This window comes from Perognathus longimembris, chromosome 21 (assembly GCF_023159225.1).
Source record: "Perognathus longimembris pacificus isolate PPM17 chromosome 21, ASM2315922v1, whole genome shotgun sequence".
NCBI classification, from domain to species: domain Eukaryota; kingdom Metazoa; phylum Chordata; class Mammalia; order Rodentia; family Heteromyidae; genus Perognathus; species Perognathus longimembris.
The window spans coordinates 1,977,963-1,998,586 of record NC_063181.1 but is presented as its reverse complement, the minus strand read 5'-3'; the positions used below and the strand labels follow the sequence as shown (position 1 = coordinate 1,998,586).

Sequence of the window (20,624 nt, the reverse complement as noted above, 5' to 3'; positions counted from 1 at the left end):
TTTCCTCTCCTTGAGTGCTACAAACCCCATATGCTCAAGGTGCATTTGTCATAGAGCACGGGAAGAGCAGTTTGGAAAGTGCTGGAGGGTTCCATCGGCAAAGCAGCCGCAGACTTCGTAGACGAGGCCCTGTGAAATGCCGGCCTGTGCTGTAATTCCACCTATCGAGGGCGGACGGATGACCCACAGTCAATACTGCAGTTGCAGCCTGGGCGGAGGTCACGTTCTGGAATCCACGCACTCCCTTTGCCCGGCTCGTTCCTTTGGCCTTTCTTTTGTTATTTCTTTCCATGGCTAATTCTGAGAAAGAAAAAAAAAACGCAAAAAAACAAATGCAAAAACGTTCTTTACCGTATTTTGAAAGCCGTTGAGAAAGCCCTTCATTGAAGTGCCCTTCAGCGGCGGGCGGCGGTTAAGCTGTGCGTTCGAGCCCCGCGGGGCCGTCACCCCGGCCCGGAGCCCCTGCGCGGAGTTCTCCTCAGCCCCCCGTGGGCTCCACGGTCAGCCGACCGGTCGGAGGAGACCCAGGAAAACCCGTGTCCCTTTCACGCCTACGCCCGCTTCTTATTTCTTCCTCGGATTCCCGGGATCGCGCGGCGTGGGCTCTCAAGCCCTGGAAGCCGCCGAGAGCGGACACGAGCTAGGTGGGGCCCGTCCCTGGATTGGTGGCCACCCTGTGCCGTTCACACGAGGCCCGAGGCGCCTGCTGTCCACGTGGCCTCCGGGAGCCCATCCCCCGCGTGTCCAGCGGCCGCTGCTCCGGACGACTCGGGGGCTTCCTGTACTCGAGGCTGGGAGCATCGCTGGACGGTGGCCCGGGCCTCCCCCGGGAGGCCAAAGCTTGCATCGTGTTCTGATGCCTCGGGATGGCTCGCTTGCCCCCGTGCTTCCGTGCACTAGTACACGCCACGCACATCAGGACCACGCAAAGCACACGGACACGCATTCCAGGCGTACAGAAACCACACACACGCACGCACGCACGCACACACACACGCACACACGCAGGGCTGACAAGGCCGGCAGCCCCGCTCAGAAGCAAAGAATAAGTGCGCGGAGCGCCCCCCACTTCCTTCAGTCGCCCTTTGCGACAACTAGGAGAAAATGAGGAGATGGTTAACATTGGATTCTAGGGTTCTGGGTCGAGTCCCATCCTGTTGGGGCCGATGCTCTGGCTTTCCACTTGCTCCGGAAAGTGCCAGAGAAACGTAGCTATGAAGCAGTAAGGCAGAGCGTCCTGGAGGGGACGTCGGCCACCTGCGTCCGGCCGTGGGGGGGGGCGGGGGTCCAGCGGGACGTGGCCCGCAGCCTCGGCGTTAGATAAAGGTGTCGGGGCGTGTCTCCCCTGGCCGAAGTTGGGGGATCCCTTTTCTTTCACGGTGCGTGCCTGGAATGAAGTCTGAATCTGCGAAGGAATGCGGTCTGTGCTTCGAGACAGGCGTCTCCGATCTCCCAAGTCAGGAGGCAAAAGTCACAGCTTCCTCCACGTCGGGGAGCGCCGGTGAGAACGGTGGTGAGCGCGGCCGCCGTCGAAGGTCTGGGTCACGGCGCTGAGCCCCGCTGGCGGCCACTTCGGGGCCCCCTGGGTACCATCCGCCCTCTCCCCCACCCACGCCTTCACCAGGCGCTATCCCGGTCCCCCACTGCGTCTCCCCGCCCCCTCTTCGGGGGAGGGTGCCCGTGGCAGGGTGGGAGGGGGGGCTGGGAGTCGAGGTGGGAACCCCTGCCCCGGTTTCCCGCTCAGCGGTTCTTGAGGCTGGTTTACTGCACACGTGTACAAAATGCCTGGAAACGTCTCGGGAGACCGTGGGTGGCACAGACACACAGCGACGTCTCAACGGAAGACACCTGCTCGGTGCTGCTGACGATTCAGTTCATGTGCCACACGGTAGCGACACGCAGCACTGAGAGCCCGCCAGCAGCCCAGGTTCTCCACGGGAACGTCAGGGTGAACGCGGCGGGGTGATCACTAAAACACCTCCCTGGACCCCCGGAAATGACGTTCCGGGGAGTGGCGTGTTGCTTTAGTGGGGCCCGTGGTGCAGCATTTTGAGAATCCACAGCGACGTCCGTCAGGGCATTGGATCGTAGAAATTCCCCGCCACCGTCCTTCTGGTTCCAGGTTTTAAGTTTGCTTCTGAAGTCAACACAAGGCGATGTGAACACAGCTCCGTGGAAAGCCAGATTATTGCTAGGGGACTGTAACTTGCAATTTGCTTATGCAAAAGTAAAGAATTGTTCCACCAGACTTTGGCTTGGATAGAGTGTGCTGGCCTCAGATAATTGCTGCCTATAAATAACCACACCTTCCTGGAATTGTCTTCATTTACATAGGATATATTTAGTTCTTCATTTTAGTAAAGGCTTTAAAATAATTAAGTGTTAGTCAACTATGTAAAGAGGAAAGTAGTTCATCAAAGGCTCTTCGATGGGTGACAAGATAGAAACACTGGAGCAATTCATTTTCCAGAAGCAAATTGATGAGTAAGGAATGGCTATCCATTTGCATAGTACTTAACAACCCCCAGGTTTTCCCGCTTTCTTCTCCTGGCCAATAATTAGAAAGATGCACCAAAAATTTTCAGCTTTCTCGACGTTAAATCAATGGAGAATGGATGGCATGTGTCTACTTACTAGCCTGAGTGTTATTTTATTTTTTATTATTATCCTCGTTCCAAGATAGACATTATTTCTGTGTGGTTTATTTTGAGCCAGGGAACAAGCTAGTAACTGAAGATTTCAGAGGATTGATGATTAGCAATAAGCTCAGCCTCTGGAATTACCCCGCTACTCAATCATGTTGCTTTTTAAGGGATGAGAATAATGCAGGAAGGAAGGTTGGGAGTGCACTGTAGTGGTGTTAAGGCTGCACTAACAAGAGCCAGGAAACCGGGCTTCCATCTTGTGGGGGGCTCGCACGTTGATGGGGTCCCATCTATCATCTTATGTTTCTCCTACATGCAAATGTAATTTGGAAGGTTGATTTCTTAAAAAAAAAAAAAAGTACCTTCCCTATTACAGCTTCGAAGTTATTTGTATTTATTTTACGATCTATTCGGAGAAGGAAGGCTGGAGCTACGGGTCGGGCCGTGCTTTGTGTGTGTTTCTGACCCAGGGACTCCCAAGCTGGGTGCCGGGGGGACATGGCACCTCTCCTCTGGCTCCCAGCCGCTCAGCGGCACAAAGAACTGATCACACCGTGCTGCTGCGGTGAGGCGTACCTGGCGGGGCGTGGAAGACAACATGCACTTAAACTAAACCAGCGTAGAATAAGGAAACTCCTGCTCTGGCTGGGAACGCCTTGGAGAAGCAATGAAGAAAGGGGAATCCACGGGGAGGTGCTCTTCAAAGGCTGTTCTTATTTTTGTTTTGTGCGTTGAAGGAACATGTCCCTGGAGAAGGCCTTCTGGAATGTGTGCGTGCTTGTGTGTGCACGTGTGTGCGCACACACACGTGTTTGTGTAACATTGCAGTGGGGAGCTGAATGTGAATTTGGGGAGATCTGGTAAATCGTTTATTTATTTATTTAGTAGAAAGCACAGCCCTAAGTTGAGTGGTAGCCATGACACCTCTTAAACGGGTGTCAAAAACTTGGTGGTAGAGTGAGACATAACCGCAGTCACTTTGAATGATTAACGCCCTTGCGTGACTGCTATTGCTGGTTCACATAGGCATAGAACCATTAAGGTGTCAAAAAACTCGGCTGCTTCCTAGGACATAATACCAGCGTTTTAAATTTAGCTCTTGCTGTTAAGTTACATCCCCAGGATTTCCTGTGTAAAAATACACTGACAGAAACAAATTTTTCAAGAGAATTCTTCAGATTATCTGCGCTGAAAGATTAAAGCTTGTCATAATGATTTTCCCCGCAATCTCACAATTGGGTTTGGTTAGAATTAAATGGACAATATGTACGGAAATGCATGAAAACGAAGAACGGTGATCAAAGTGGGACCTCTTAATGACGACTGGCGGGTATGTATTTTTAAAATTTTAGCCTGGATGTTGAAATGATCCACACGACTCTACAATCCGCCCATGTTCAAAAGCACGTTAAGTTGCTGGAAAATATTTGAATGGATTTTGAGAACACTTAGGTGGTTGGGACCGTTCTACCTCTTGTTGCACTTGGGGGTAGCATCTGCTACTTGGAGGGTCGCAGCCAATTCAGTTGAATACGTGTGAGTGGAGGGCACCAGCGAACACAGAAGTTTGTTTCAGCTCACTTGTGAAAATGGCCCAAGTTAGCTTACCCACCTGGAAGTTATTCGCTGGCTGTTTCTGGGTTGCAGGTGGTTTACTTTGGCCACACAAAGGCAATGTGCACCTCAGATGGTCAGAACTCTCCATATCTGCCTGCCGGGGCCCACTGGATAACAAGTTCCAGTTAATAAAGCTTACCACTGAGATGATAAAGAAAAAAAGACTGCGGTTAATTTGGGCAAAGCATTAACTATGATGATAGCGTTGCTCATTTTAAAAAATCACATTTAAGAAAGCTGACTTTTTAATATCATTTTTTAGATTTTTCTAGGCAGTGATTTCTGACTATCAAAATGAACAACTAAAGGCAAGTTTACAGAAAGCACAGAGAAAAACGAATGCACTTAAATTTCTGAAAGATAAGTGAATTCTAAATAATTGTGTTCATTTATGTTCTAACTATAGCTCATAAATTTAGTATCATTGCTTTTTTAGTTCCACATTGTATGTTCAAGTGATTCATTCCTCGACACGGTAGATATGTCATTTGAGACATTTCAGGACCAACGTGGAATTTGATTGGTTTTGTGTGCACAGGATTTCAAACAAGTCTACAGAAATGATGAACTGTAAAAATAGGCAGATATCATTTTAAGTTGTAAGTGCATTCACTAAACTCTACAAATACAATAGGGTTTTGCCTGTAGCACAGCAACAGAGAGGATTAATAGCCCAAGAAGCTATTGCTATAGAGCGTGATAAGATTACCAAATATAGATATGCATTCTATCGGTATAAGTCACTTTTTGAGTAATGCTTTGACATCTATTTTAGGATCCTTTTATGAAGAATAGTGGCATTTTGCCTGCTCTTTGCTTTAATCTTAATTTATACCTTTTTAGAAATGATAGTTTTAAATCAAGAAGGAATATAGGAGGTATGTGATTTCAGTTTTCCCTTAAAGATTCGCATTTTCTGTTCAAATTTACTCCAAAGAATGGATATATACACCCATCAACAATTAGTCATATTGCCCGTGCTTTACCAAGGTAACCATTCATTTAACTCGGAAATGGGATGGGGTTTGTGATTAATTAATCTGATACCCGAAGCTCACCCACCGAAATCCAGACTGGAGCTGTGCAGAACTGCTGGGTGGGCAAGCAAAGGAGCTGCCGTTGGTGTGAAAACAGGAAAGCGTTGCGCAAGATTGCTGCTAAAGCAGTGCAAGAACGAGAGAATGGGGTGAAAATAGGAACGAGTTGCCCTATACGCTAAAAGAGGCAGCCCGGAAGAGAAACGCTGCTAGCATGTGTGTGAGATGTAAGGACTCGTGTTTCTGGGGTCTGAACACAAGCCGTGTCGGTTTTCACGCGTGGACTCAGACCGTGGTTGGGCAGGGACTCTGATTTTCGTGTCGGCATCATCACGTGTGAGGCTTGGTGATGACCGAATACGCTGGCGGTGAAGCTTCTCTTCGGGCTGGAGAAGGTGGATGACAGGGTCCCATTGGCAGTGGCGGGGGTGACTCACGGAGCAAAGCTCGGCGCCGAGAACGAGGGAGGGAGAGGTAGCGAATCCACAGTCAGCACGGGGCAGGCTCTCCTGCGAGGAAAGAGTTAAGGTGAACTGCCAGCACGCAAGAGTTTGGTGCCAGTGAGGGTCGGGTACTCCCCAGGGTGCTGGTGAGGGGTACTAGTGAGGGTACTAGTGAGGGATGAAGAACATCACCTGGCTTACCCATGAATCAGGACTGAGAGGGGCAGAGGAGAAGCGATGGATGGATGGGAGTTGTTCTGTTGTTTGGAGGGAGGAGTGTTGACGGGCTGTTTCTCGTCAGGTCCTCTACCACTTGAGCCACGCCCCAGCTGAGACCAGATTTCCCCTTGGACCACGGAACGTGTTCTGAGATGGAACTGTGGTGGGAGAGCCCCACTCGCTGTAGAAATGGCTGCTGTTGAAGGCGAGGCGTGGGGGTGCAGCCTGCCGTCTTCCCAGGCGGCCCCCTCTTCACGCGGCTCAGAGCGGAGCTTACGGCCACGGGACGACATCGGTGCCGTTCTCCAGCCGGCGGTCTCGGGCAGGGGGACGTAGCTGGGACCTTGGGTACCAGGGCATTCCAAAGGTGACGAAGATGGATGTGCTCCACCCGAACCCCAAAACCCCGCCCTCCGTTCGACCAGTCACGGATGGGGTTACTTGCTTATTTCTGAATGCTGCTCTCTTCGTGTGCAAAGAGCAGTCTGAGCAAACTGTTGGTAGCGGGTTTGTTTGTGGAATTATTTAGGCTAGGGTGCTTTTCTAATACCAGCAATCATTCCTTTCATTCTGATGGGTTCTTTAGATGTTAGGGGAATATGGTACACCTTGTATTTCTATGTGGTACTACGAGATCATCTTTCTTCTGGGTTGTTTCAAAGGTGGTGTTATGAAATGGAGCTAGAAAAAGAGCCATCTGAACCTATTTAATTTTGTACTCTCAAGTCCTTTACGCCATTTAATTTTGCATCCCCCCCTTTATGCTGGTTACGTTTTGCACACACAAGCTCCTTATGCTGGTTACATTTTGCTTGTGCCTCTTGGGCTGGTTTCATTCTGCGCACGCCCCCGATGTAGATGGGTCTGCCACGAGCCCGCGGCGCTGGCTTGGTTTTGCACACACACACACGCCCCCGATGCGGGATGGGTCTGCCACGAGCCCGCGGTGCTGGCTTGGTTTTGCACACACACACACGCCCCCGATGCGGGATGGGTCTGCCACGAGCTCGCGGCGCTGGCTTGGTTTTGCACACACACACACGCCCCCGATGCGGGATGGGTCTGCCACGAGCCCGCGGTGCTGGCTTGGTTTTGCACACGCAGGCCCCCGATGCCTCTCCCTCGGTAGGCAGTCCTGACCTCGAAGCTGCAGAGAGCGCTGATGGCGGCTAGGATGAACAGAGGATGACGTTATGCTGAGTCAGTAAGATTCCAAGATGAAAGGAGAGGGTGAGCGGCGGCGGCGGCGGCGATACTCAGATCCGTTCATTCCCTTCGGGAAGACCTTGAGTCAATTGTCATGATCTTTCCTGAAGAAAAAAAACATCAATCAAAGGCCGATCCATGGATGTAGGGGCGTTTAGGGAAACGTAAACCCAGGGCCACCCACGCGAGATGGATTTGGACACACACCGTTAGCGTGGGACTGGAAACTAACATGGCCCCAGTCCCCGGGGCCATAGCTGGTATGTAGATCATGATTCACACGTGGCTCTCAAAGACAACCTGTCACCCCAGACCGTGCCATCGTGGGCGAGCTGAACGCCCCATGGACTCTCTGTTTTTTCCCCGAGTGGGTCAGACGTCAGGACATTGGTCACTGTGAGCGCAGTCTCCGCACTGTCTCCGATAGAGCAGCGTCACGGCTGTCCCGCTGGAGGTGAGCTGTGCACACACTTCCGCCCGCAGCCGTGAGCCCCCTCTCCGTGCACCCCGGAAGCGGCCGGCTGGCTGGGGAGGAGGCCGAGGCTTTGTGGAGACACAGCTCCCCCTCCCCCGCCCCCTCCCCGGCCAGCATGGAGGCTCCGACTCTTCCCGGCTGGCTCTCCTGTTAGCCTGTCGGTTGGTTCTTGCATCAAGTTAGACGCTTTTCACCCAAGATCGAGGAACCACAGTGGGCTCCCTGAAGACGGTATGGTGTTGCCGAAGAGGAGCTAAGATGGCCCCCTTCCTCCGTAACTCGGGGTGCAGGAGGGAGTGCCGTGGTCCAAGCAGACCACAGAGGCTCTGCAGGAAAGGGAGCTCCGGGTGGGAACCTAAGGCAGGTCCACAAAGGAGAGCAGCGCCTTCAAACCAGGCCTTGTCGACGGTCAGGGTTAGGACTTGAGAAAATACAGCCATGGATGGAAAAACCATTGCCTCTTCCCTTCTGTGCCACGGCTTCCCACCTGGGTTCCAGCCTCTCACACTGCGCGGACGGGGGACCAGGTGAACAGGTGGGCAGCGTGCGGGGCCTGGCCTCCTCCACGCAGAGATGCGCGCGCGCTCGGCGAGCCCCACAGGTGAATCCCTCACGGTAGAAACGCGGCAGCCGTGGTAGACCAGAGATAACGCACTTACGGTGTGGGAGACCTTATCAGAAGGCCTAGGAGCAGTTTTCGGGGAGCAGCGCAGACAACTGGCTCCTCCTCCGTCGATCGCCACGTCACACGGCAGGTTCCAGCGGGGAGCCAGACGGGGCTGCCTGCCCGGCCGGTTCCTCGTCCCTCCGTGGTCCCGATGACTCATGGGTGCGCTTGTTTTGAGGAAGGAGGGCAGATCAGCCTCTCCAGCCCCCACTGCCTCAAGCAGGGTGGGGAGCCCTGGGTCGGGCCTCAACCACGCCTGAACACCAAGTTCAACGCTCAGCTAATGGTGACCGGTAGTTGCCTGGGCCCGCTTGCCCAGCCTTTAAGGGTCACCACGGTTTGACCTATCCATCGTGTCATCGGTCAGGCTCGAAACATCACAGGGATTTCCTTTGTTAAATTCGCCTGTCACCGGAGTGTGGCATCGCTGGTGTCTGGATTTGCACGCTGTCCCCAGGAGTGAGTAGTAGCACTGGGTGTGGTGAGCCGGTTACCCCCCAGAACACGGAGCGTTGTCTGACTCTCGTCCCACCCTTCCTTCTTCCCAAGGGTGTGTGTGTCGTTGAGGGGCGAACCGCAGGAGGGAGGCGGGCCGGGCCCGGTTCTGGCCCACAACCAAGTGCTGTGTGCGGGGGGTGGGGGGGGGGGTGGGGGGAGGGGGGGCCCTCGGCCCCTTTAATGCTGCTCAGCGGAGCTGGATGCTCTCGACTCTTTTCAGGAAGTCCTTTCCTCAAATTGTCCTTTGCATCTGGCAAGACATGAAAGGCGCACAAAAAAATAGTTCAAGAGATGAAAAAAATAGAATCATTAGAAGTGTGGTTGTATTTGAAAGTTTAGGAATTCGAGAAGGAAGAAAGAAGGCCTGTGAAAAAGTGGGTTTAATTTAAACCAAAGCCAAGTATAAAATTCCTATTATGAAATACCTACGTGGGCAAATAGCTTCCTGTGGGAAGACCAAAGTCCCATTTCTGTTCAACTCACCTGTGACCCCTTTGTTCCCTCCATACCCATATGCAGTCATTTTCCCATTTAATGGCTGCAGGACTCTCCTTGTGTCCGTGGGTCTTTTTTATCCTGTCAGTGACACTGCACGTTTTTAGACAGCCAGGCGTTGACTCCGTTCTACGTCTCTAACGTGGACAGAGCCCACCAGAGACCTCAGGATAATTCACACAGTGATGGGAAAAAAAAATCCCTCTCAGCTCCCCCACGCCGCAAACATTTCCTAGACGTTTCTTCCCCCTGATGTTTGACAAAGATCAGAAGGCGTGGGAGTGAGAACGCCCGTTGGCATATAAATGCCCTGTACCCGCTTCTCACACACTAGATGCTCAATGAAAACCTGGGATACTCAAATCTTCTTTGCGCAAACCTACATGATATAGTAGTCCTGGAGAGGAACGAATAAGGCTTTACAAAGAATATTCCCCACTATTTGCCTCACCAATGAACAGAATGATAGAAAAGGAAAAATGCAGCGCACCTCTCAAATGTGCACGAATACTCATTTGGTAGCATAACCCTGTATTTACAAGCTATCTCTTGCTACATTTATAATATTATTGTATGTGATCTGGGATTTCATAGTGCAAACTGTTTCTTCAGTCAATATTTTATGACTATACCTAACTTACTATTACTTCTTTATCACATATGAAACATAGCATAGTAGATCATGTGCCTTTGTAACTGACAAATATCTCAAACAAGTTATCTGTTGAAATTATTTTTAATATGCATGCCCAAGTGACAAACAAGTCATCTCTTATCTCTTACACAAATCATGAATATAGTGTTTAAATAGATGCTCTGAATGAAGGATAATAATACAAATATTTGGGGCTGGGAATGTAGCTTAGTGGTAGAGTGCTTGCCTAGCACGCATGAAGCCCTGGGTTCGATTCCTCAGCACCACATACACAGAAAAAGCCTGAAGGGGCACTGTGGCTCAAGTGGTAGAGTGCTAGCCTTGAGCACAAAGAAGCTCAGGGACGGTGCTCAGGACCCGAGTTCGAGCCCCAGGACTGGCCAAAAAAGTAAATAAATAAGATAATACAAATATTTAAGTCAAATACACTTTGCTTGTGTTCTATCAGAAATAGAGTACATCAGTGCTACCATCCTGGAGTCTCCGCAAGCCTTCTGCTCGCTTTGCCCGCTCTCCTGTACCTGTCCACGAGGGCCCTCCTCACCGTGGGAGGACGTTCCCACCTCCTCCAGAGTTGAGTGCTCAGCTCGCTCTGCGTGCCCCTTGTCTTTGCCGGTTGATTCCGCAGTTCCGGCTCTTGCCTTGCAAGTGTTTGTGCACTGTGCACAGAGCACGGGCACCGTCGGAAAGGTTGCGGACAGCACGTTGGATGCTTGCGATGTTCCCGTCCACCCGGCGGGACCGAGCTGGGGCTGGGCGACCAGAGTGCCGTGCACTGAACGCTGACCGTCCCGTGAGCACCGCTCTGCACGCCGTCACCGAATCCAGTGCTCGCCACGGCCGTGGAACCGCTATTCCCATCCCAGCGCGAGAGGGAAGGAGGCTACGTATGTCGTGTGACTCGCCGTAAAACGCCATGCTGTTCAGATTGAGACGTAGGTGAAACCCGAGTACCCCTGAAGCACAGCTCTTCCCTCCGCCTGCCTTAGAAGCCAAAAGGAAGCCTTGCGGGTGGCCTGCAGGTGGGGCTTTGATCCGGGAGTGAGGGGAAGGACTAACCACAGGTGCTCTCTCAGATGGCTCGCCAGGCAGCCAGTATTGTAATGAACGCCTCGAGTGTTGCTTTTCTATTGCAGAAGGCATCAGGGAGGCTGCGAGAGTTGACGTAGGAGAAGGAGCGGGGCGTGCAGTCAAGAATCTCACGTATCTCCTACAAGATTAAGAGGAGGGAGGTCCGGGAGGGGTGAGAATGTGGAAGGAGGGGAGACTGACCAAGAAGCCGCGCGTCCATCACCTGCTTTGTCCAACGGCAGATCCTTCGTACAACTGAAGAAAGTAAAATATGGAAAGGTACAGAAAACGAAGACAAGATAAATGTCAACAAATGAAGATCCTGTGGTTTGTGCTTTTGCAGAGAATTTGAGACTGGTTTGAGTCAACTTTGTAAACGATGGGAGGGCGTCCAAACTGGTATTGCCCTTTGACCTCGTGGGAAAGTGAGCGTTCTGGGCCCTGATGGTGGGTGGTTTCAGGTGCAAGTTTGTGAAAGGAGCCAAAGCGCTAGTGAAGGGCCGAGTGGGAAACAATGGCTGAAGCTCATCTTGTAAGGGTAGGACCTGTTGATATTTGTGATGAGGCTACGGCGTGTTTCTATTTATGAGGATATAGCATGTTCATAGCTATGATGAGGATATTACGTGTTTGTGACATTGTGTGTCTTTATAATGTGTATAGGATGTGCTTATATTTATGATGAGGAGGTGACGCGTCACGTCCATGATGAGGAGGTGACGTGTCATGTCCATGATGAGGAGGTGACGTGTCACGTCCATGATGAGGAGGTGACGCGTCATGTCCATGATGAGGAGGTGACGCGTCACGTCCATGATGAGGAGGTGACGCGTCATGTCCATGATGAGGAGGTGACGCGTCAAGTTTATGATGAGGAGGTGACGCGTCACGTCCATGATGAGGAGGTGACGCATCATGTCCATGATGAGGAGGTGACGCGTCACGTCCATGATGAGGAGGTGACGCGTCACGTCCATGATGAGGAGGTGACGCATCATGTCCATGATGAGGAGGTGACGCGTTATGTTTATGAGGACCCGCGTGTTTACGTTTACGACGTGACATGGTCTATGTATGAGGACATGACAGGTTTGCATTTGTGATGAGGACGGGCCGTGTTGTGTTTATGAGGACATGGCCTGTCTATAGCTACGAGGATACGCGTGTCTGTATTCATGATACGCCATGTCGTGTTGGTGAGGATGTGACGTGTGTGTATGGAGGATGATGAGGGTAACGTGGGTCGGCGTGTTTATGTCGTGATTCCCCAGCCTCACGGGATGCGGTGGGGGGCGGGGGCGGGGCGCAGCAGCCTCCGGTGACCCCGTGGCTCTGGTGAGTGATTCGCAGGTGGGGCTGCGTGGCGGGGAGCTGCGTGCGCCACGTGTGACAGGGTACCTGGTGGGAAGCCGCCAGGCACCTTCGCTCGCCCCCACGGGAGATGCTCCCCGTCCTACCTCTCACTCTGTCCACTGCCCATAAATAAGAGGGCGTGTGGGTGAACCCACAGCTAAGGCCTGGCGGCTGAGGCCCGAGGGCTTTACTGAGGCCTTGTGTTTTGAGAGCGAGCCGTGACAGCTTCCGCGGGGTAACTCCCTGGGGGGGGGGGCGGGAATGGCTTCCGTGGCAGCACACCGTTTTGGACACGGTTGAAGCATGAGGGCGGAAGCCAAGGCAGGAGATGGAGAGGGAGGGCCAGGACCCTGAGGCAGACGGGACAGAGGGTGTCCTCCTGGCTCCACAAGATTCTGGTGGTAGCCCTGGCGCGTGAGATATCATGGAGAGGCTGAGGACATTCTAGAAAGGACGGATCACGAATCTGTCAGAAATTCTGTCATGTAGAAAACTTTATGGAAGCATGAAGCTTAACTTGTGGACTCTATAAGAACACCCCGAATTGCTTCCATAGCGAGAGAAGGAGGGGCAGGAGCCCCCCGCGGCAGGGGGCGAGGGAGGTGGGGCTCCCGCCAGGAGGGGCACCCGCCTGCTGGAGCTGAGCGCGGGGTGGGGGTTCAGCTCTTCGGCTCTTGGTCGTAATTGGAGGCAACGTCAGGGAGGGGACACAGGTAGGAGGGAGGGGTAGGCTGGGAGGAGAAGGGTCGGTGAGGATCCCTTCTTCCACCCCGGAGGGCAGTAGATCTACAGTCAGAGCAACTTCACACCTTCAGTCTGCCAGACGCACCCCGATTGTTTAGGAAGCTGCTCTCAGCTCGCCTGCCCCGCCTGCTTGTAGTCAGTGGAGGGAGATGCTCTCCCGGTTGAGATCGCACGAGAAGCCCGCCCGACGTCGCCCGCTCCTTCCTCTGGTGCCTAATGCGCGACGTGTTTAACGCCAGCCAGCCCACGCCCGCTCCCCGCCCCAGCCCCGCTCTCCGAGGTCTGTTACCCGCAGTCATCCGGGGGAGGGTGGCGGGGCTTAAGGGAAACCCACGAGTGAACGGTGCCTCGCGTGGGGTGGTGTCGAGAAGGACGGCGCCCTTGTGCCGCCCGCCCTGTCCGCCCCGGCCGGGCACGGCCCGGGCACAGCTCCCGTCCCTCACAGACACTGTCATCGCAGGCATCTCGGTCACTGGGCGGGACGCTCGAGTCACGACTGTCTCCCGAACACAGGAGCGGCGATGCTGGCCTTCCAGATGTGGCCACCAGAACCTGCGGTGTCGGCCTCCTGAGTGGCAGCCGATGATGTCTGACTTTAAAAAGGGAAAGGAAAAAAAAAAACAACAAAAAACACGTGTGTGCTATGGACGCCAAGTCACGGGAAGCACAACTCTGTCCATGAAACTGAAGAAGCAAAACAAGCCTGGTGCTAGCTTGGCCGCTGCACATAGACCTGCAAAAGTGACCGCCAGCGTGTCCTGTTGGTGCTCAGAGAAGTTGGAGCAGACAGTCCCTTCTAGATCTCGGTGCAGTCCCTAGCTTTCCACGCCCACCCGGGATCCTGGGACATCCGCTCCGTGAATCCGGACAGGGCCTCGGTCTCCATTTGAAACCGTCGATTTCCTTCCTTTAATTTTCAATAGCTGCTGGAGCGTTACTGGAGGCAGAAGCCCTCGTCCCGGTTTCCATCCCATGAACAGTTCCGTGAGGGGCGTGGCTGGCATCCACCCACCCTCTGCTACGGCTTCTTCAGTAAAGAGAGACGGAGCTCTCCACGAGACCTTGAAAAACGGGAGCAATGGGAAATACGCTGTACACAGACGAATGCTAGGAAGTGCTAGTTGCGGTGCTCCTCAGCGGAAGATGGTTTCCAGTTTCCCTTTGTTCCCACTAATTATCCCCCTCCGCCAAACCAAAGGACGCACGGCCGTCACCCCGTCCCTTCTGCCTGCTGGGCCGTGGTGGGCTGCTGGATTCCGATGGAGGAGAGGCTAGAACCGCCGGCACACTGTGTGCGCCCTGGAGCCTCTGCCTGGAGAGGATCTCAGTCTCCGCCTTTCCACTTCAGACATAAAATCGTTTGGATCCATTGGGCACGGGATGGCCCCTTGAGGCCCTCATTAAGTGCCGCTTCCTCCTCTCCCAGGGTCCCTTCTCCTGTGACCGGGATGGCCCCGAACTCCACTTCATTTCTCATTGGTAAAGCAGAGCCTCGGCGGAAGGAGGGTGATCACAGGATGGCGTGAGATGGTTGCTATGGATGGAGGTTTCCCTCCCGGAACGCGGAGGATTGCGTCTGCGGACCGGGGCGGGGCTGGGGGGGAGGCCCTCAGCGCGGTCCTTGGGTCGAGTGGAGATGGGAGTTCCCATCCGTGGGTTGAGCCCCCAGGGAGGCGCAGACCGAGTGTAAGCCACGGTCCCTGCGCCTGCTCGGATGTAGATTCAGAGACCAAGGGAGGGTGACACCCAGCTCCCAGACAGAAACGCAGAAGCCGCGGGAGGCGCACGTCGCTGTGCAATCTGTGTACGATTTCCAAGAATCCTTTGGTGACGCTTACCCTTTGAGAGGGAGAACAAAAGCCGGGAATCCAGCCGCGTACCAGGCACGGATCAAAATCTATTCAGGAAGTTCAAGTTCAAAGCGCGCCGTGTCTCAATATTTCCATTATTTGTTACAATTAGCGTGTGTGCGATTCGCGTTACCTGTCTGCTCGTCCTGCACCGGCGCGCAGAAGGAAGAGTTGGACAGATTTCTTCCGGGAGGTGGTGGCGCCTGTCTTCGCTGAGCCTGGCAGGGCTTGTTGAGCAGGAGGCTGCCGGGCTCCACCCAGGCAGGCCCGCCACGCGAGCACGCCAACGGGCGTGGCGCGAGGAGCTGCATTAATTAATATCTGAGAGGCAGAAGGGAAGGGAAATTAGTCTTCATGTTATAATTTGAAAAATGAGTCATGGTAGTTAATTAACCTATCGAATACCTCAAGGTAATGAATGCCTGAATCAATCCACAATTAACAATTCAAATAACCCCTCTTTTAAAGTGGCCTCGTAATACCTGTCTTCAAACTTGCAACGCCAGGCTGCAGGTGCCGGTGTCTTCCGCGGTGCTTGGATGAGCTCGCCCTGGCTCTTTGGCAGAGCCACGTCTGGAGACAGAAGCCTCCTCTGTTTGTTCCCGGCATCTTACTTTGGGGATCCAGTAGGACAACTTTGCTCATGGAAATCGCCAGTGAATTCTCAGGAAAAGCTGTGCTCGTCTTTTCCGTCTCGGGGCGCACCGTTGGTTAAGCACGGAAAGAAGAGGATGCGGAGTTTGAAGCCAGCGCCGCTCATCCCCCACCCCTGTGTGGCTGAAATCGTAGATTTGTGTGTGCCGGGTTCCCCACCGGGCAGTGTGGTAGATGTGTGTCACGCGTGTGAGATCGGCTCCAACCGAAGACGGACATTTCCATCAACCCCCAGCTATCGCTGGCCTGAATACCTATATTTCAACTTGTCTCTTCTCAGAGGCAACATGTGCTCCCCGCCACCAGGAGAAACTCCCAGCCATCCTTCCACCTGAAATCCTGAGTGAGGGTCCCTATCACAGGTGCCCTGCAGGTCCCTGCCCTTCTACCTTCTACCGCCGGCTGGCCCTTTTCCTCCATATTCAAACACTCATTATACCCTGAAGTTGTTGATGCACTGTAGTCTAATAGTGCCTCCTTGTTTTAACCGGATGAATGCGGTGTGTATACAATTAGACTTTGTTTTGTGCCATTTGCATAAACAAGGAATGAAGGGTTGATGCGTAAACATCTGGGGAAGTCACGTTAGGAAGGATGGGCTTGATTGCGGCCCCTTCTGGCCATGTGGGATATCACATGTCACGTCTGTGGGGTGGGGGTGGGGGGCGGGGAGGTGAATGGGGGAGGGAGGCGGGGACGGACGACGGTAGACATTCCTCCAGGAACTGAGGCAGTGGAGCTGAGTCGCAGGCCACCATGCAAGGAGGAAGACAAGATGGGTATCATCAAGGAGGGCTTGAGGGGGGGGTCTTCAGGTGCCAGACTCTGACTCAAACACTGTTTACTGACTATGCATTACCCCAACCCCAGTACACGGCTACCAGTGTAGCCAGGTGGAATAATGCATCAGGAGACCCATGGGCTCACCGGGTCTTTTCTCCGGGGTTCTGTGCTCAAACAAGCAGTCGAGATCCGTGTTGCTGCCACAGGTGCTTAGCTGTGCCAAAGGGTGCCCTAGACTTTCCTGCTAAAATGAAACTAGCGCTTTCTGAGGCACGGGAGCCAAGCAGATGCGTGAGCTTTAGAGACAGTGCCAATGCTTTGCTGTATCTGACACTGCCCAGGCACCCATGCCGCTCGCCTTCCCGTGTCGCCAGGAAGGCGTGCTTGACCCAGAGGCTGCTGCTGTTTGTCTGAGTTCCCTGTTTCAACTCACCACTGCTTGTGAGCTTTCCTGTCCTCTGAGTGGCCTCTGTCCACGTTAATTCTTACCCAGCACTGAGGCCGTTCACTTGGGCATAGCTGAGCATCGTGAGGAGGAAGGGAAGATGCACCGTGTTTGGAGCACTGGGCAGGCGCATTTGACACGCGCAGTATGCTCGGTGATATTGACTCATTTCACCTTTTTAACCTCGTCAGAAAACCACCCTTTCCCTCAGACCTTGGGTTCCCAGTCCCTCAGACCTTCAGCCTGCTCTTGCTTCTGCCCTGAGGAGCCGCCATCACTTAATCACCTGCACAAGTTCTCCGTTTCCCTCCAGACCACAGCATTTCTCCTCATAAATTGCCCCTGCGGCCGTGGCCAGTGTGGATGGCCACCGTGTGTGTGGACAGTGCTCGGTTCTGTCTGCAGGCACGCACCGTTAATGACCACAGCTAGTCTCTGGTGCCCCCCCCCCTCCATGCCTGGTCAGAGGACAGAAAACCACTCCAGGAGTCAGAGACAGAACATGGTGCTACTGGCTAATCATTCGTTTTCTCATCTGGGTCGACTAGCTTTCCATTGCCCTGACAAAATGGCAGAGACAAGGGACTGAACAGGAGGAGTCCTTCTTGTGTCTCATGGTTGCAGAGGTTTCAGTCCACTCTGACTCCATTGCTTCTAGGTCGTACTGAGGTAGAGCCTCATGGAGGGGGAGAACAGGGTGCAGCCCGGCTGTTCATTCTGGGTGACAAGGAAGCAGAGAGAGGAGGGTGTGGGGAAGAGATACTCTGTTCAAGCCATGTCCCCACTGAGTGGCTCCCAAACCATCTCAATCAGCTTCCCGCCTCTTCCCAGTAGTGCCTTACAACAGTGAATCTGGAAGCGGCACCATAGCTCAAAGTGGCCGAGTGTTAGCTTCCAGCAGAAGACTTCAGGGACAGCACCCAGGCCCTGAGTTCAAGCCCCACGACCGACAACCACCGAAACCCCCAAGACAGTGAATCCATTGGTGCATTGATCCATCAACAAATAATTATTTCTGGGGACCAAGCCGCCAACCCAGGCATTTCTGAGGCCTTCCTAACCAAACCATGCCACCACCCACCCAAACCAGGACCTCTTCCTAACCAGCTCCAGCAAATCACACACGAGTCACCAAAACATGAAGAAAGCAAGGGAACCAGCCAGCCCACAGGAAGCCACTGAAGGTTCTGAAGAGGAGGAAAAGCTGGCACTGAGTTTGATTGTCACGTCTGGTACGCCATCAGCAGAGCCTCATTCTGAGCCTGGGTATCTGACAAGGGAAGATTGGGAAACCAATGGTTTTGGATATGGGAGAAGCAGTGTCTCTGCCAAGAAGTCGCTGTCACTGCACTCGCTGAACTGGAACTCCAAGCCCTTCCTCTCCCAGGGCCTTGTACACTCACGGACTGACCATCTGCTTGAGAATCGGGGGGTTCAAACCACGTAATTGAGAAATAGAGCGATCATCCATCAGTGAAGAGCTCTCACGGGGCAAAATAAGCCTGACACCACAGGGCCGTAGGTTCAGGGAAACCTTGGTTTGAATCCTCATCTGTGACCTTTTGGAAAAAGTCGTTGAGACATTTGCCAGTCTTTCAGAATATAAGCCGTACACCACGGGACTTAGAGAGTGGAAACGTAAGAGGGTGCGAGCAAGCCATACATACATCCGTAAACATTTGCCACATGCCATGGTTTGATAAACGCTATTTTTATATGACGTTAAGACTTATTATTTTTTAAATAATAGGAAGCGCCGAGTCGTAAAGTGCTGGGTGACTCGAGAAAGCGCGGGTGCAGATGTGGTCTGAAGCAGAGGCTCTGCATGGTGCAGATGTGGTCTGAAGCGAAAGACCCTGCGTGCTACAGATGTGGTCTGAAGGGAAGGCCCTGCGTGGTGCAGATGTGGTCTGAAGGGAAGGCTCTGCGTGGTGCAGATGTGGTCTGAAGGGAAGGCTCTGCGTGGTGCAGATGTGGTCTGAAGCGAAAGGCCCTGCGTGGTACAGATGTGGTCTGAAGGGAAGGCCCTGCGTGGTGCAGATGTGGTCTGAAGCGAAGGCCCTGAGTGGTGCAGATGTGGTCTGAAGGGAAGGCCCCGCGTGGTACAGATGTGGTCTGAAGGGAAGGCCCCGCGTGGTGCAGATGTGGTCTGAAGGGAAGGCCCCGCGTGGTGCAGATGTGGTCTGAAGGGAAGGCCCCGCATGGTGCAGATGTGGTCTGAAGGGAAGGGCCCTGTGTGGTGCAGATGTGGTCTGAAGGGAAGGGTCTGTGCGGTGCAAATATGGTCTGAAGAGAAGGCCCCGCGTGGTGCAGATGTGGCCTGAAGGGAAGGGCCCTGCGTGGTGCAGATGTGGTCTGAAGTGAAGGGCCCTGTGTGGTGCAGATGTGGTCTGAAGTGAAAGGCCCTGCGTGGTGCAGATGTGGTCTGAAGGGAAGGCTCTGCGTGGTGCAGATGTGGTCTGAAGGGAAGGCCCTGCGTGGTGCAGATGTGGTCTGAATCGAAGGCCCTGTGTGGTGCAGATGTGGTCTGAAGCGGAGGCTCTGTGTGGTGCAGATGTGGTCTGAAGCAGAGGCCCCGCGTGGTGCAGATGTGGTCTGAATCGAAGGCCCTGCGTGGTGCAGATATGGTCTGAAGCGGAGGCCCTGTGTGGTGCAGATGTGGTCTGAAGGGAAGGCTCTGCGTGGTGCAGATGTGGTCTGAAGGGAAGGCCCTGCGTGGTGCAGATGTGGTCTGAAGGGAAGGCTCTGCGTGGTGCAGATGTGGTCTGAAGGGAAGGCCCTGCGTGGTGCAGATGTGGTCTGAAGGGAAGGCTCTGTGTGGTGCAGATGTGGTCTGAAGTGAAAGGCCCTGCGTGGTGCAGATGTGGTCTGAAGGGAAGGGCTCTGTGTGGTGCAGATGTGGTCTGAAGTGAAAGGCTCTGTGTGGTGCAGATGTGGTCTGAAGCAAAGGCCCCGCATGGTGCAGATGTGGTCTGAAGGGAAGGCCCTGCGTGGTGCAGATGTGGTCTGAAGGGAAGGCTCTGTGTGGTGCAGATGTGGTCTGAAGGGAAGGCTCTGTGTGGTGCAGATGTGGTCTGAAGGGAAGGCTCTGTGTGGTGCAGATGTGGTCTGAAGGGAAGGCCCTGTGTGGTGCAGATGTGGTCTGAAGGGAAGGCCCTGTGTGGTGCAGATGTGGTCTGAAGGGAAGGCTCTGCGTGGTGCAGATGTGGTCTGAAGGGAAGGCCCTGTGTGGTGCAGATGTGGTCTGAATCGAAGGCCCTGCGTGGTGCAGATGTGGTCTGAAGGGAAGGCCCCGCTTGGTGCAGATGTGGTCTGAAGCAGAGGCCCCGCGTGTTGCAGATGTGGTCTGAATCGCAGGCCCTGCGTGGTGCAGATGTGGTCTGAAGGGAAGGGCCCTGCACGGTGCACCAGTGATGTGGCCTCCTCCCGGGCTGCCCTTGTCACCCACGCCCCTCTCATTTCTGACACGGATGGAAAATGAAAAGAAATCTGCAAATAGTTGCCTTTTCCAGATCCTCGACTCTTCCCCATAGAACACCTGGAGACTAAACGCCCGTGTGACAGCTGTGCGTTATTCTGCGGCACGAGGAAGACACCTTAGGCCCCCCGCCCACCCCCACTTTCCGTCTCCCAGGGCTGGGGTTGAAGGCAAGGGCAGACACTCCTGTCATTCACCCCGTGTCTGCTGCAGCCCTGAGAAAGGAGGCCTGTCAATGCCTCCTTGATTGGCGGTGCCTTTTCTTCAGGCAGCAAATGATTTCTGGGAA

General features: G+C 53.7%; 1 protein-coding gene across 1 annotated transcript in view; it reads left to right on the top strand.

The window, feature by feature from the left end:
• Csmd1 (CUB and Sushi multiple domains 1) overlaps nucleotides 1-20,624 on the top strand; it is an 874,507-nt gene that overhangs the window by 77,003 nt on the left and 776,880 nt on the right.